Below are 11,696 nucleotides of genomic sequence, written 5' to 3'. Positions count from 1 at the left end.
GAAAATACCTATCGAATGTAATTTCGGTGCGTCAATTTCCTCGGTGCATCAATGACCCTAAGTATTGATGGACTTATTCGACAAAGTACAAACAATCTCTCAAGGAAAGGCGCATGCTCAATTACCATATCATTATCGCATCAGCAAGACAAACAAATCGATCGAAGATTCATCGAGGTGATGTGGAGGCTACTGAACCCGTGGATCTCCCCAAGACGAAGGCACTCGAGGGCAATACAACCGCAGAGCAGGTGCTCAATAGCCTCCTTCGAGATGCGGATGTCGAAGAGCTCGAGCTGCTTGAGTTGAGGGAGAAGAAGAGTGGGCGCAACATTAATCTCGGGAAACAGGAGGGCATGAACCTGGCGCGGTGCAGCGTGGGCGCGAGGCAGAGCACAAACGGCTAACGAGTGCTGATGTCCAGCTGCGAAACAGAGCTCCTCACTACTGCAAAAATGCCTAGCAATGGTGGGCGCAAAACGGTCAACAGTGACGGGCCAGCATCCTAGGGGCGCCTGCTACCGACCTCCCGCCACTGCTTACCACATTAGTGGCGGGCGCACGCCCGCCACTGGTACGTAGCTTCCAATGGCGGGCGCTCGTACCTGCCCGCCATAGCTTGCTTTTGTTGCCTGCCGCAGATGCCTGAAGGAAATATGCCCTAGAGGCAATAATAAAGTTGTTATTTTGTATTTCCTTATATCATGATAAATGTTTATTATTCATGCTAGAATTGTATTAACCGGAAACTTGATACATGTGTGGATACATAGACAAAACACAGTGCCCTAGTAAGCTCTACTAGACTAGCTCGTTAATCAAAGATGGTTAAGTTTCCTAACCATAGACATGTGTTGTCATTTGATGAACGGGATCACATCATTAGGAGAATGATGTGATGGACAAGACCCATCCGTTAGCTTAGCATAATGATCGTTAAGTTTTATTGCTATTGCTTTCTTCATGACTTATACATATTCCTTTGACTATGAGATTATGCAACTCCCGGATACCGGAGGAATACCTTGTGTGCTATCAAACGTCACAACGTAACTAGGTGATTAGAAAGATGCTCTATAGGTATCTCCGAAGGTGTTTGTTGGGTTGGCATAGATCGAGTTAGGATTTGTCACTCCGAGTATTAGAGAGGTATCTCTAGGCCCTCTCGGTAATGCACATCATAATAAGCCTTGCAAGCAATGTGACTAATGAGTTAGTTGCCGGATGATGTATTACAAAACGAGTAAAGAGACTTGTCGGTTGCTACTGTAACGCCCACGATGCGGCTATATCTCCCACGTGTCGAGGCACGACTTAGAGGCATAACCGCATAGTGGTTTTGTCGCAAGAAGGGTCATCTTCACAGAATCCCATGTAATGAACAAGAATGGGATAAGGAGTTGAATTACAATCGCCACTTCACACAATACATAAATATCATCATACATCATCCAAAATACAAACATATAGACCGGCTACGGTCAAAATCCAGATGAAAATAAGATAACCCCAAATGCTAGATCCCCGATCGTCCCAACTGGACTCCACTACTGATCATCAGGAAAAGACACATAGTAACGACCACGTTCCTCGTCGAACTCCCACTTGAGATCGACGCCATCATCTGCACTAGCATCGTCGGCACCTGCAACTGTTTTGGTAGAATCTGTGAGTCACGGGGACTCAGCAATCTCACACCCGTGAGATCAAGACTATTTAAGCTAATAGGAAAGGGAGGTGCAAAGAGGTGGAGCTGCAGCGGCAAAAGCATATATGGTGGCTAACTTGCGCAAATGAGAGCGAGAAGAGAAGCAACGGAATAGACGTCATCTAGCAATGACCAAGAAGAGGTCCTGAACACCTACTTACGTCATACATAACACAGACCGTGTTCATTTCCCGGACTCCGCCGAGAAGAGACCATCACGGCTACACACGCAATTGATGTATTTTAATTGGGTCAAGTGACAAGTTATCTACAACCGGACATTAACAAATTCCCATCTGCCTCATAACCACGGGCACGGCTTTCGAAAGATAATACCCTGCAGGGGTGTCCCAACTTAGCCCATCATAAGCTCTCACGGTCAACGAAGGATAAACCTTCTCCCGGAAAGACCCGATCAGTCTCGGAATCCCGGTTTACAAGACATCTCGACAATGGTAAAACAAGACCAGCAAAGCCGCCCGAATGTGCCGACAAATCCCGATAGGAGCTGCACATATCTCGTTCTCAGGGCACACAGGATGGGCAAGACGTCGGGTTGGCATAGACCCTGGTTGCCCAGGGGGCGTCGGACATCGCCCAGTTTGGGCCAGCATTCGAAGGAACACTGGTCCGGGGTTAAAATAAGATGAACCTCGGGCTCGCGAAAACCCGGGGGAAAAAGGCTTAGGCGGCGAATGGTAAAACCAAAGTTGGGCCTTGCTGGAGGAGTTTTATTCAAGGCGAACTGTCAAGAGGGTCCCATAAATCACCCGACCGTGTGAGGAACGCAAACTCAAGGAACATAATCCCGGTATAACAGTAACTAGGGCGGCAAGAGTGGAACAAAACACCAGGCATAAGGCCGAGCCTTCCACCCTTTACCAAATATATATAGATGCATTAATTAAATAAGAGATATTGTGATATCCCAACATATCCATGTTCCGACATGGAACAATTTCAACTTCACCTGCAACTAGCAACGCTATAAGAGGGGCTGAGCAAAAGCGGTAACTTAGCCAAACAACGGTTTGCTAGGAGGGGATGGTTAGAGGCTGACATGGCGAAAAATGGGAGTCATGATATAGCAAGTGATAGGTAGCGAGCATGGCAATAGAGCGAACAACTAGCATAGCAAAAATAGAAGTGATTTCGAGGGGTGGTCATCTTGCCTGCAAGATTCTCAGAGTTGTCGAAAGCTTGATCCTCGTAAGCGTACTCGACAGGTTCCTCGTTCACGAACTCGTCTCCCGGCTCTACCCAAGACAAGAACACAAACAAACGGAACCACAATCAAAAACGAGAAATGCGCAAGCAACATGATGCAAAACATGTATGAAATGCAAAATATGATATGCGATGCATATGCGTGCTCCGGAAGGAAAATGATGAACATGGCAGTAACTTGGCAAACCAAGCATGCCACTGGAAAGATGAGATGATTTCGGTCGAAATCGATATAAAGATCACCGGAATCGGATGCACGGTTTGCAAATGGCAAGCAAAACAAGAATGACACTAATCTGCGATAAACAGCAAGATAGCACTTAAAATGCAACAAGTAACAATGCTACAGCACCCCAACATAGTAACAAAGCACATGGAAGTAATCTACAGGAGATTCTTGACAAAAGATGAACACTGAGCTACGGCTAGTTCCCAACATATCAAGCTCAAACAAGCATGGCAAAAGAGCAAAAGATTACAGGTTCACAGACTTAGTGAAAAACTGGACATGGCAGAAATCAGCATCAGGTAGCGATGTTCAGAGCACGAAATCAACATGCTAAATGAACTTAACATAGCAAAACAAGGCATGGTAGTGTTCTACGAAATGCACATGACAAAAGTCCCTTACTGACCATAAGCCAAAAAGGACCAGAAGATATGATGACAAGCATGTAAACATAGCAAGTTTCGTTATCAGGTTTCAGACTTAGCAGAAAACAGAGCATGGCAGAAATAATAAAATGTAGGCCTCTTTGTGAGCTTGATGCACTCACTACAGAGCAATGCACTACAAACCAAGCACACCTACAGCAATATGGCATGTTTATGAAGCTATCAATGGCAAGAACAATTGCATAGCATGTATGGATCAACTACAATAAGCTTGGCAAAATTGCATATCATGTTAAGAATCTGCCAGAAATATTTTATAGCAAAAGTAGAGCAAGATTGAGTCATGCTATGGCACTCCATAATTGCAAAAAATTGCAGGAATGGATCAATTACAACTATAGCTATAAAACATCCTTACTGGACATCACCAAAATATGCATGGATCTCTCTGTAGCATCAAGTTTACATGGCAATAAAATTACAGCAGACAAGGACGGAGAAATCACCAAGTCCCTGAAATCAGAAATATTACGGGACCTACTTTGCATGCTTGTGGTAGTCACCACAGAGATCACAAAAATACATGAACTACACCATTGGAAAGATGGCATGGCATAATTCAAAACACATGTAGAGCTCATGCCCAAAAGATGCACAGATTAAATGATAAAAAAATGACAAATCTCCAAGTTCTGATAAGAACCAGAGAATAACAGCAACTAGCCCTCTTCCAACGAAGATTTGAGCATCAAGATGACCTCTAATGAACATGGTGCAATTGAACAAAATGAAGAGCATCACGAGACGAATAATTTGACATATTACACGCACGAATCGGAACTACATGCAAGGAGTTATCGCATCGGAAACAGAGGCACATGCTGAAGAAGTTTCATGACTTGGAGAAAAAAGCTAGGGTTTCGGGAGGTCAACGCTCACCACAGAGAGATCGATCCAGATCCGGCGACGCTCGCTCGAGCTCGGGCCGGCGATGGCGCCCGTGGCCGGCGACGGAGGAGGCAAGGGAGATGGCCGGCGGGGGAGCGGCCGGAGGAGGGGACGCGGCGGCGCCGGCGGAGGGGGCCGGAGGCGGCGGCCACGGGCGGCGGCGCCGGGGCGGCGGACGGCGGTGCCGGCCGGCGAGGAGGCCGCGGCGGCGCGGGCGGGTTCCGGCGGCGGCGCAGCTCGGGCCGCGGGGGCCGGGGACGGGCCTGCGGGCCGGCGGCGGCGGGAGGACCCGGCGGCGACACGTGGCGGCGGCGGGGCGGTTGGACGTGTCCGGCTCTGCCCGGACGTGTCCGGCGGCGGAGTGGGACGAGGGCTAGGGTTAGACTGCGGTTGTATTTCGGGATGCCCACCTATTTATAGGTAGAGGGAGCTAGGAGGCTCCAAATGAGGTGCGGTTTTCGCCCACACGATCGTGATCGAACGACCTAGAACATGGAAGAGAGTTTGGTGGGTTTTGGGCTGGTTTTGGAGGGGGTTTTTGCTGGACAACCTAATGGACTTTGCGGATGCCCGGTTAACCGTTGGAGTACCAAACGACCTCCGAATGGAACGAAACTTGACCGGTAGTCTCCGGGTGGTATATTAAGACCACTTGACAAGCCTCGGTCCATTCCGAGAAAGTTTGACACACGCACACGAAAGAAAACAAGAGGGGTGCACCGGAGGAGATAGGAGCGCCGGATTGGAAAACGGACAATGGGGAAAATGCTCGGATGCATGAGACGAACACGTATGCGAATGCAATGCACATGATGACATGATATGAAAATGCATGACATGACAAAATACAAAACGAAAGACAAAACCCGACAACGGAGGGAATAACATAACACATAGCCGAAAATGGCAAGAGTCGGAGTTACAAATATGGCAAGTTACATGCGGGGTGTTACAGCTACCTCTTGAGCACTGCGTTGGTTTTCCCTTGAAGAGGAAAGGGTGATGCAGTAAAGTAGCGTAAGTATTTCCATCGGCTTTTGAGAACCAAGGTATCAATCCAGTAGGAGATCACGCTCAAGTCCCACGCACCTACACAAACAAATAAGAACCTCGCAACCAACGCGATAAAGGGGTTGTCAATCCCTTCACGGTCGCTTACGAGAGTGAGATCTGATAGATATGATAAGATAATTTTTTTGGTATTTTTATTATAAAGAGTAAATAAAGATGCAAAATAAAATAAACAGCAATAGAAATAGCTAAGTGTTTGAAGATTAATATGATGGAAAATAAAACCGGGGGCCATAGGTTTCACTAGTGGCTTCTCTCAAGAGCATAAGTATTATGGTGGGTAAACGAATTACTGTCGAGCAATTGATAGAATTGAGCATAGTTATGAGAATATCTAGGTATGATCATGTATATAGGCATCACGTCTGCGCCAAGTAGACCGAAACGATTCTGCATCTACTACTATTACTCCACACATCGACCGCTATCCAGCATGCATCTAGAGTATTAAGTTCATAAGAACAGAGTAATGCTTTAAGAAAGATGACATGATGTAGAGGGATAAACTCATGCAATATGATATAAACCCCATCTTCTTATCCTCGATGGCACCAATACAATACGTGCCTTGCTGCCCCTGCTGTCACTTGGAAAGGACACCGCAAGATTGAACCCAAAGCTAAGCACTTCTCCCATTGCAAGAAAGATCAATCTAGTAGGCCAAACCAACCTGATAATTCGAAGAGACTTGCAAAGATAACCAATCATACATAAAAGAATTCAGAGGAGATTCAAATATTGTTCATAGATAAACTTGATCATAAACCCACAATTCATCGGATCTCGACAAACAAACCAAAAAAGAAGATTACATCGAATAGATCTCCAAGAAGATCGAGGAGAACATGGTATTGGGATCCAAAGAGAGAGAAGAAGCCATCTAGCTAATAACTATGGACCCGAAGGTCTGAGGTAAACTACTCACACATCATCAGAGAGGCTATGGTGTTGATGTAGAAGCCCTCCGTGATCAATGCCCCCTCCGGCAGAGCGCCGAAAAAGGCCCCAAGATGGGATCTCACGGGTACAGAAGGTTGTGGCGGTGGAAATAGGGTTTTGGCTCTTGTTCTGATGTTTCCAGGGTAGATGGGTATATATAGGCGAAAGAGGTCGGTCAGGGGAGCCACGAGGGGCCCACGAGGGTGGAGGGCACGCCCAGGGGGGTAGGCGCGCCCCCTGCCTCGTGCCCTTTTTGTTGCTTTCTTGACGTGGACTCCAAGTCCTCTGGATCACGTTCGTTCCAAAAATCACGTTCCCGAAGGTTTCATTCCGTTTGGACTCCGTTTGATATTCCTTTTCTGCGAAACACTGAAATAGGCAAAAAAACAGCAATCTGGGCTGGGCCTCCGGTTAATAGGTTAGTCCCAAAAATAATATAAAAGTGTATAATAAATCCCATTAAACATCCAAAACAGAATATAATATAGCATGGAACAATAAAAAATTATAGATACGTTGGAGACGTATCACCAGTAACGAGATTGAACTAGGGAAGATACCGACGATCGGATCTCGGGCAAGTAAGATACCGATGACAAAGGGAATTACGTGTGTTGTCATTGCGGTTCGACCGATAAAGATCTTCGTAGAATATGGAGGAACCAATATGAGCATCCAGGTTCCACTGTTGTTTATTGACCGGAGAGGTGTCTCGGTCATGTCTACATAGTTCTCGAACCCGTAGCGTCCGCACGCTTAACGTTCGATGACGATTTTATATTGTATGAGTTATGTGATTTGGTGACCGAATGTTGTTCGGAGTCCTGGATGAGATCACAGACATGACGAGGAGTCTCAAAATGGTCGAGAGGTAAAGATTCATATATAGGACGATAGTATTCGGACACCGGAAGTGTTCCGAGGGTACCGGGTACATATCGGGTCACCGAAAGGGGTTCCGGGCACCCCCCGGCAAAGATATGGGCCTTATTGGGCCAAGAGCGGGACAGACCAGCCCCTAGTGGGCTGGTGCGCCCCATATAGGTCGAATAGGAGGAGAAGGAAGGAGGGGAAGGGAGAAAGTAAATGGGAGGATTCGCCCTGCCCCTTTCCTTCTCTCCCCCCTCTCTTTCCTTCCCCCTCCGACACTTATGGAAGGGGGGAGGCCCACTTGTGGGAGGCGCCCATGTAGGATTACTCCTACTTGGGGCGCCCCTTGCTGCCCCTCTCCCTCTCCCACCTATATATATGTGGGGGGGGGGCATCGCTAGAACACACAACATTGATTCCTAGCCGTGTGTGGCGCCCCCCTCCACAGTTTACGCCTCCGTGTCATATTCACGTAGTGCTTAGGTGAAGCCCTGCGCGGATCACTTCACCATGACCGTCACTACACCGTCGTGCTGAGGAACTCTCCCTCGACACTTTGCTGGATCAAGAGTTCGAGGGACGCCATCGAGCTGAACGTGTCAGAACTCGGAGGTGTCGTACGTTCCGTGCTTGATCGGTCGGAACGAGAAGAAGTTTGACTACATCAACTGCATTGTCAAATGCTTTTGCTTTCGGTCTATGAGGGTACGTGGACACACTCTTCCCCTCTCGTTTCTATGCATCTCCTAGATAGATCTTGCGTGAGCGTCGGAATTTTTTTGAAATTGCATGCTACGTTACCCAACAGTGGTATCCGAGCCAGGTCTATGCGTAGATGATATGCACAAGTAGAACACAAAGAGTTGTGGGCGGTGATAGTCATACTGCTTACCACCAATGTCTTATTTTGATTCGGCGGTATTGTTGGATGAAGCGGCCCAGACCAACCTTACATGACCACGTTCATGAGACCGATTCCACCGACAGACATACAACTAGTTTTGCATAAAGGTGGCTGGCGGGTGTCTGTTTCTCCAACTTTAGTTGAATCAAATTTGACTACGGCTGGTCCTTGTTGATGGTTAAAACAACAAACTTGACGAAATGCCGTTGTAGTTTTGATGCGTAGGTAAGAACGGTTCTTGCTAGAAGCTCGTAGCAGCCACGTAAAACTTGCAACAACAAAGTAGAGGACGTCTAACTTGTTTTTGCAGGGCATGTTGTGATGTGATATGGTCAAGACATGATGTGATAGACGTTGTTGTATGAGATGATCATGTTTTGTAGAAGTTATCGGCAACTGGCAGGAGCCTTATGGTTGTCGCTTTATTGTATGAAATGCAAACGCCATGTAATTGCTTTACTTTATCACTATGCGTTAGCGATAGTTGTAGAAGCAATAGTTGGCGAGACGACCACGACGCTACAATGGAGATCAAGGTGTCAAGCTGGTGACAATGGAGATAATGACGGTGCTTTGGAGATGGAGATCAAAGGCACAAGATGATGATGGCCATATCATGTCACCTATTTTGATTGCATGTGATGTTTATCTTTTATGCATCTTATTTTGCTTAGTACGGCGGTAGCATTATAAGATGATCCCTTAACTAAATTTCAAGGTATAAGTGTTCTCCCTAAGTATGCACCATTGCAAAAATTCTTCATGCTAAGACACCACGTGATGATCGGGTGTGATAGGCTCTACGTTCACATACAACAGGTGCAAGACAATTTTGCACATGCGGAATACTCGGGTCAAACTTGACGAGCCTAGCATGTACAGACATGGCCTCAGAACACTAGAGACCGAAAGGTCGAACGTGAATCATATAGTAGATATGATCAACATAGAGATGTTCACCACTGATGACTACTCCATCTCACGTGATGATCGGTATCCCGTGGAGTCCCGTTTTGCGGTACGCCACACCCCTCCCGATGAACAGGACCCCCGTTTAGACCGCACTGCTCCAACACAAGTCCGTTTACTCCGTTTTGCGGTACGCCACACCCCTCCCGGTCAACAGCACCCCATTTTGACCGTAGGAGGTCCAACAGAAGTCCGTTTCCTCCGTTTTGCGGTACGCCAGACCCCTCCCGATGAACAGGATCTCGTTTCGACTGTGGCCGGTCGAACACAAGGCCGTTTCCTCTGTTCTGCGGTACGCCAGGCCTTGTTTCCATCAGCTGTTCCGTCCAAGCCGGTTGGCTCCCGATGAACACGACGACGCATTCCGTTCCGACCCAGCCAGTTAGCTCCCCATGAACACGACGACGACGCAGTTTCTCCGTTCCGACCCAGCCATGTACACGAGCCCTGGCCGTACATATGCGCGAGAGGCATTTGAGACCCCGCCTGTATGTACGTATGTGGCCGTATTTTCTTTCATGCACCCTGGCCGCTGTACGTACGTGTACATGCTACGTGTGCGCCTCTACTACGAGATGTGCGCGCCTCTACTACGACACGTGCCCTTCCTTGCACGGCCACGGTTCATCGCTGCAGCCTGCAGACAGACCGATTGACCAGTATATACATACACGTTCGCGACCAGGATGACAACGCTATGTACGCTTCGACCAGGTGGGTCCCGACTGTCAGGCACTTCCTTGCGTGCCAAGATGTAGCTGGTGGGTCCCAGCAGTCAGGGGGTGAATCATTTTTTTGCCCATAATATGGATGCACTTCCTTACGTGCGAAGATGTAGCTGGTGGGTCCCAGCAGTTAGGGAGGAAATGTTTTTTTCACGAAATACGGTGGCCCGTCCGATGGGTCCCTGATGTCAGGTGGAGGAATCATTATTTTCCACGTAATAAGGAGGCACTTCCTTGCTACGGCCGTGGACCCAGCTGTCAGCCTCTCCACGTACAGTACTCTTCCGATGGAAGTCGTTCCTTGACCACGCTGACCACGCCGCGCCGAGAGCACCAGGGCGGTGGACGACGGTGAGGCCTAGGAAGGGGACGACGTGGAGCTGGGAAGACGCGGCAGTGGATGCCCACGCGGAGAGGAGTACGAGGGTTCACTAGTTCGGCTGCGGTATGAGGCTGCCGTCGCTGCATGGCCTGGCCAGCGGTGGGACTAGTAGGGGGCGGTGAGGCTTCTGCGGTAGCACAGCCGGCCACGGGAGGCAGGAGCAGGCGGTCTCGCCGGCGCTGGTTTGGGCGGCTGGTGCAAGAAGAGCAGCGATTGAAGAAGCAGCAGGACCATTCGATTCAAATCCAACGGTCACTGCTGCTAGAATCGTTTGTTGACTAAGTTGACAAGCCCTGCATACGCGTCAACTTAGTAGGGCCGCAGGTTAGCCTCCCAACCGGTGCGCCCCAGATGTTAGTGGGAGGAATCATTTTTTTGCGAAATAAGGAGGCAGTTGATTGCGTGCGGCCAGGCCAGCGGAGGGAGTAGGGTGGGCCGGTGAAGCCTGCGCGGCATCACAGCGGGCCACAAGAGGTGGGAGCAGGCAGTCCCGCCGGCGCTAGTTTAGGCGGCTGGAGCAGGAAGATCAGAGATTGAAGAAGCACGTCGGCCGTTGGATGGACATCCAACAGTCACTGTTGCTAGAATCGTGTGTTGACTGACAAAGCCTTGCGTAAACAAGTCAGCCTCGAAATCTGTGGCGTGTACAACCCATTTGCTATTATTTTTTTAATTTTTACTCATTTTCTAATTCATATGGAATTTATTGCAGCCCATTTTCCATTTTTAGAATTGCTGCCCATTTTCTGGTCAGTACCAGGGTTAAAAAATTGAACTAAATATGTGCAAAATTTTGAAAATTCACAAATTTTTGCTGGGGAACAAAACATTCTTAATCCAAAAATTAGTAGCCATACTAAAACAAATTTAAAAATAAATTAGTACTATGTCATGTTAAATCTAATGAAATATAAAATATCAGTGAAGAACAAAAACAAAAAAAGAAACTAATTTTGAAGGAAATATGCCCTAGAGGCAATAATAAAGTTATTAGTTATTTCCTTATTTCATGATAAATGTTTATTATTCATGCTAGAATTGTATTAACCGGAAACTTAGTACATGTGTGAATACTTAGACAAACATAGTGTCACTAGTATGCCTCTACTTGACTAGCTCGTTGAATCAAAGATGGTTAAGTTTCCTAGCCATAGACATGAGTTGTCATTTGATTAACGGGATCACATCATTAGAGAATGATGAGATTGACTTGACCCACTCCGTTAGCTTAGCACTTGATCGTTTAGTATGTTGCTATTGCTTTCTTCATGACTTCTACATGTTCCTATGACTATGAGATTATGCAACTCCCGAATACCAGAGGAACACTTTGTGTGC

The sequence above is a fragment of the Aegilops tauschii genome, chromosome 1 (genome assembly GCF_002575655.3).
Source record: "Aegilops tauschii subsp. strangulata cultivar AL8/78 chromosome 1, Aet v6.0, whole genome shotgun sequence".
NCBI classification, from domain to species: domain Eukaryota; kingdom Viridiplantae; phylum Streptophyta; class Magnoliopsida; order Poales; family Poaceae; genus Aegilops; species Aegilops tauschii.
The sequence above is the reverse complement of the archived record's forward strand: the minus strand, read 5'-3'. Positions refer to the sequence as shown.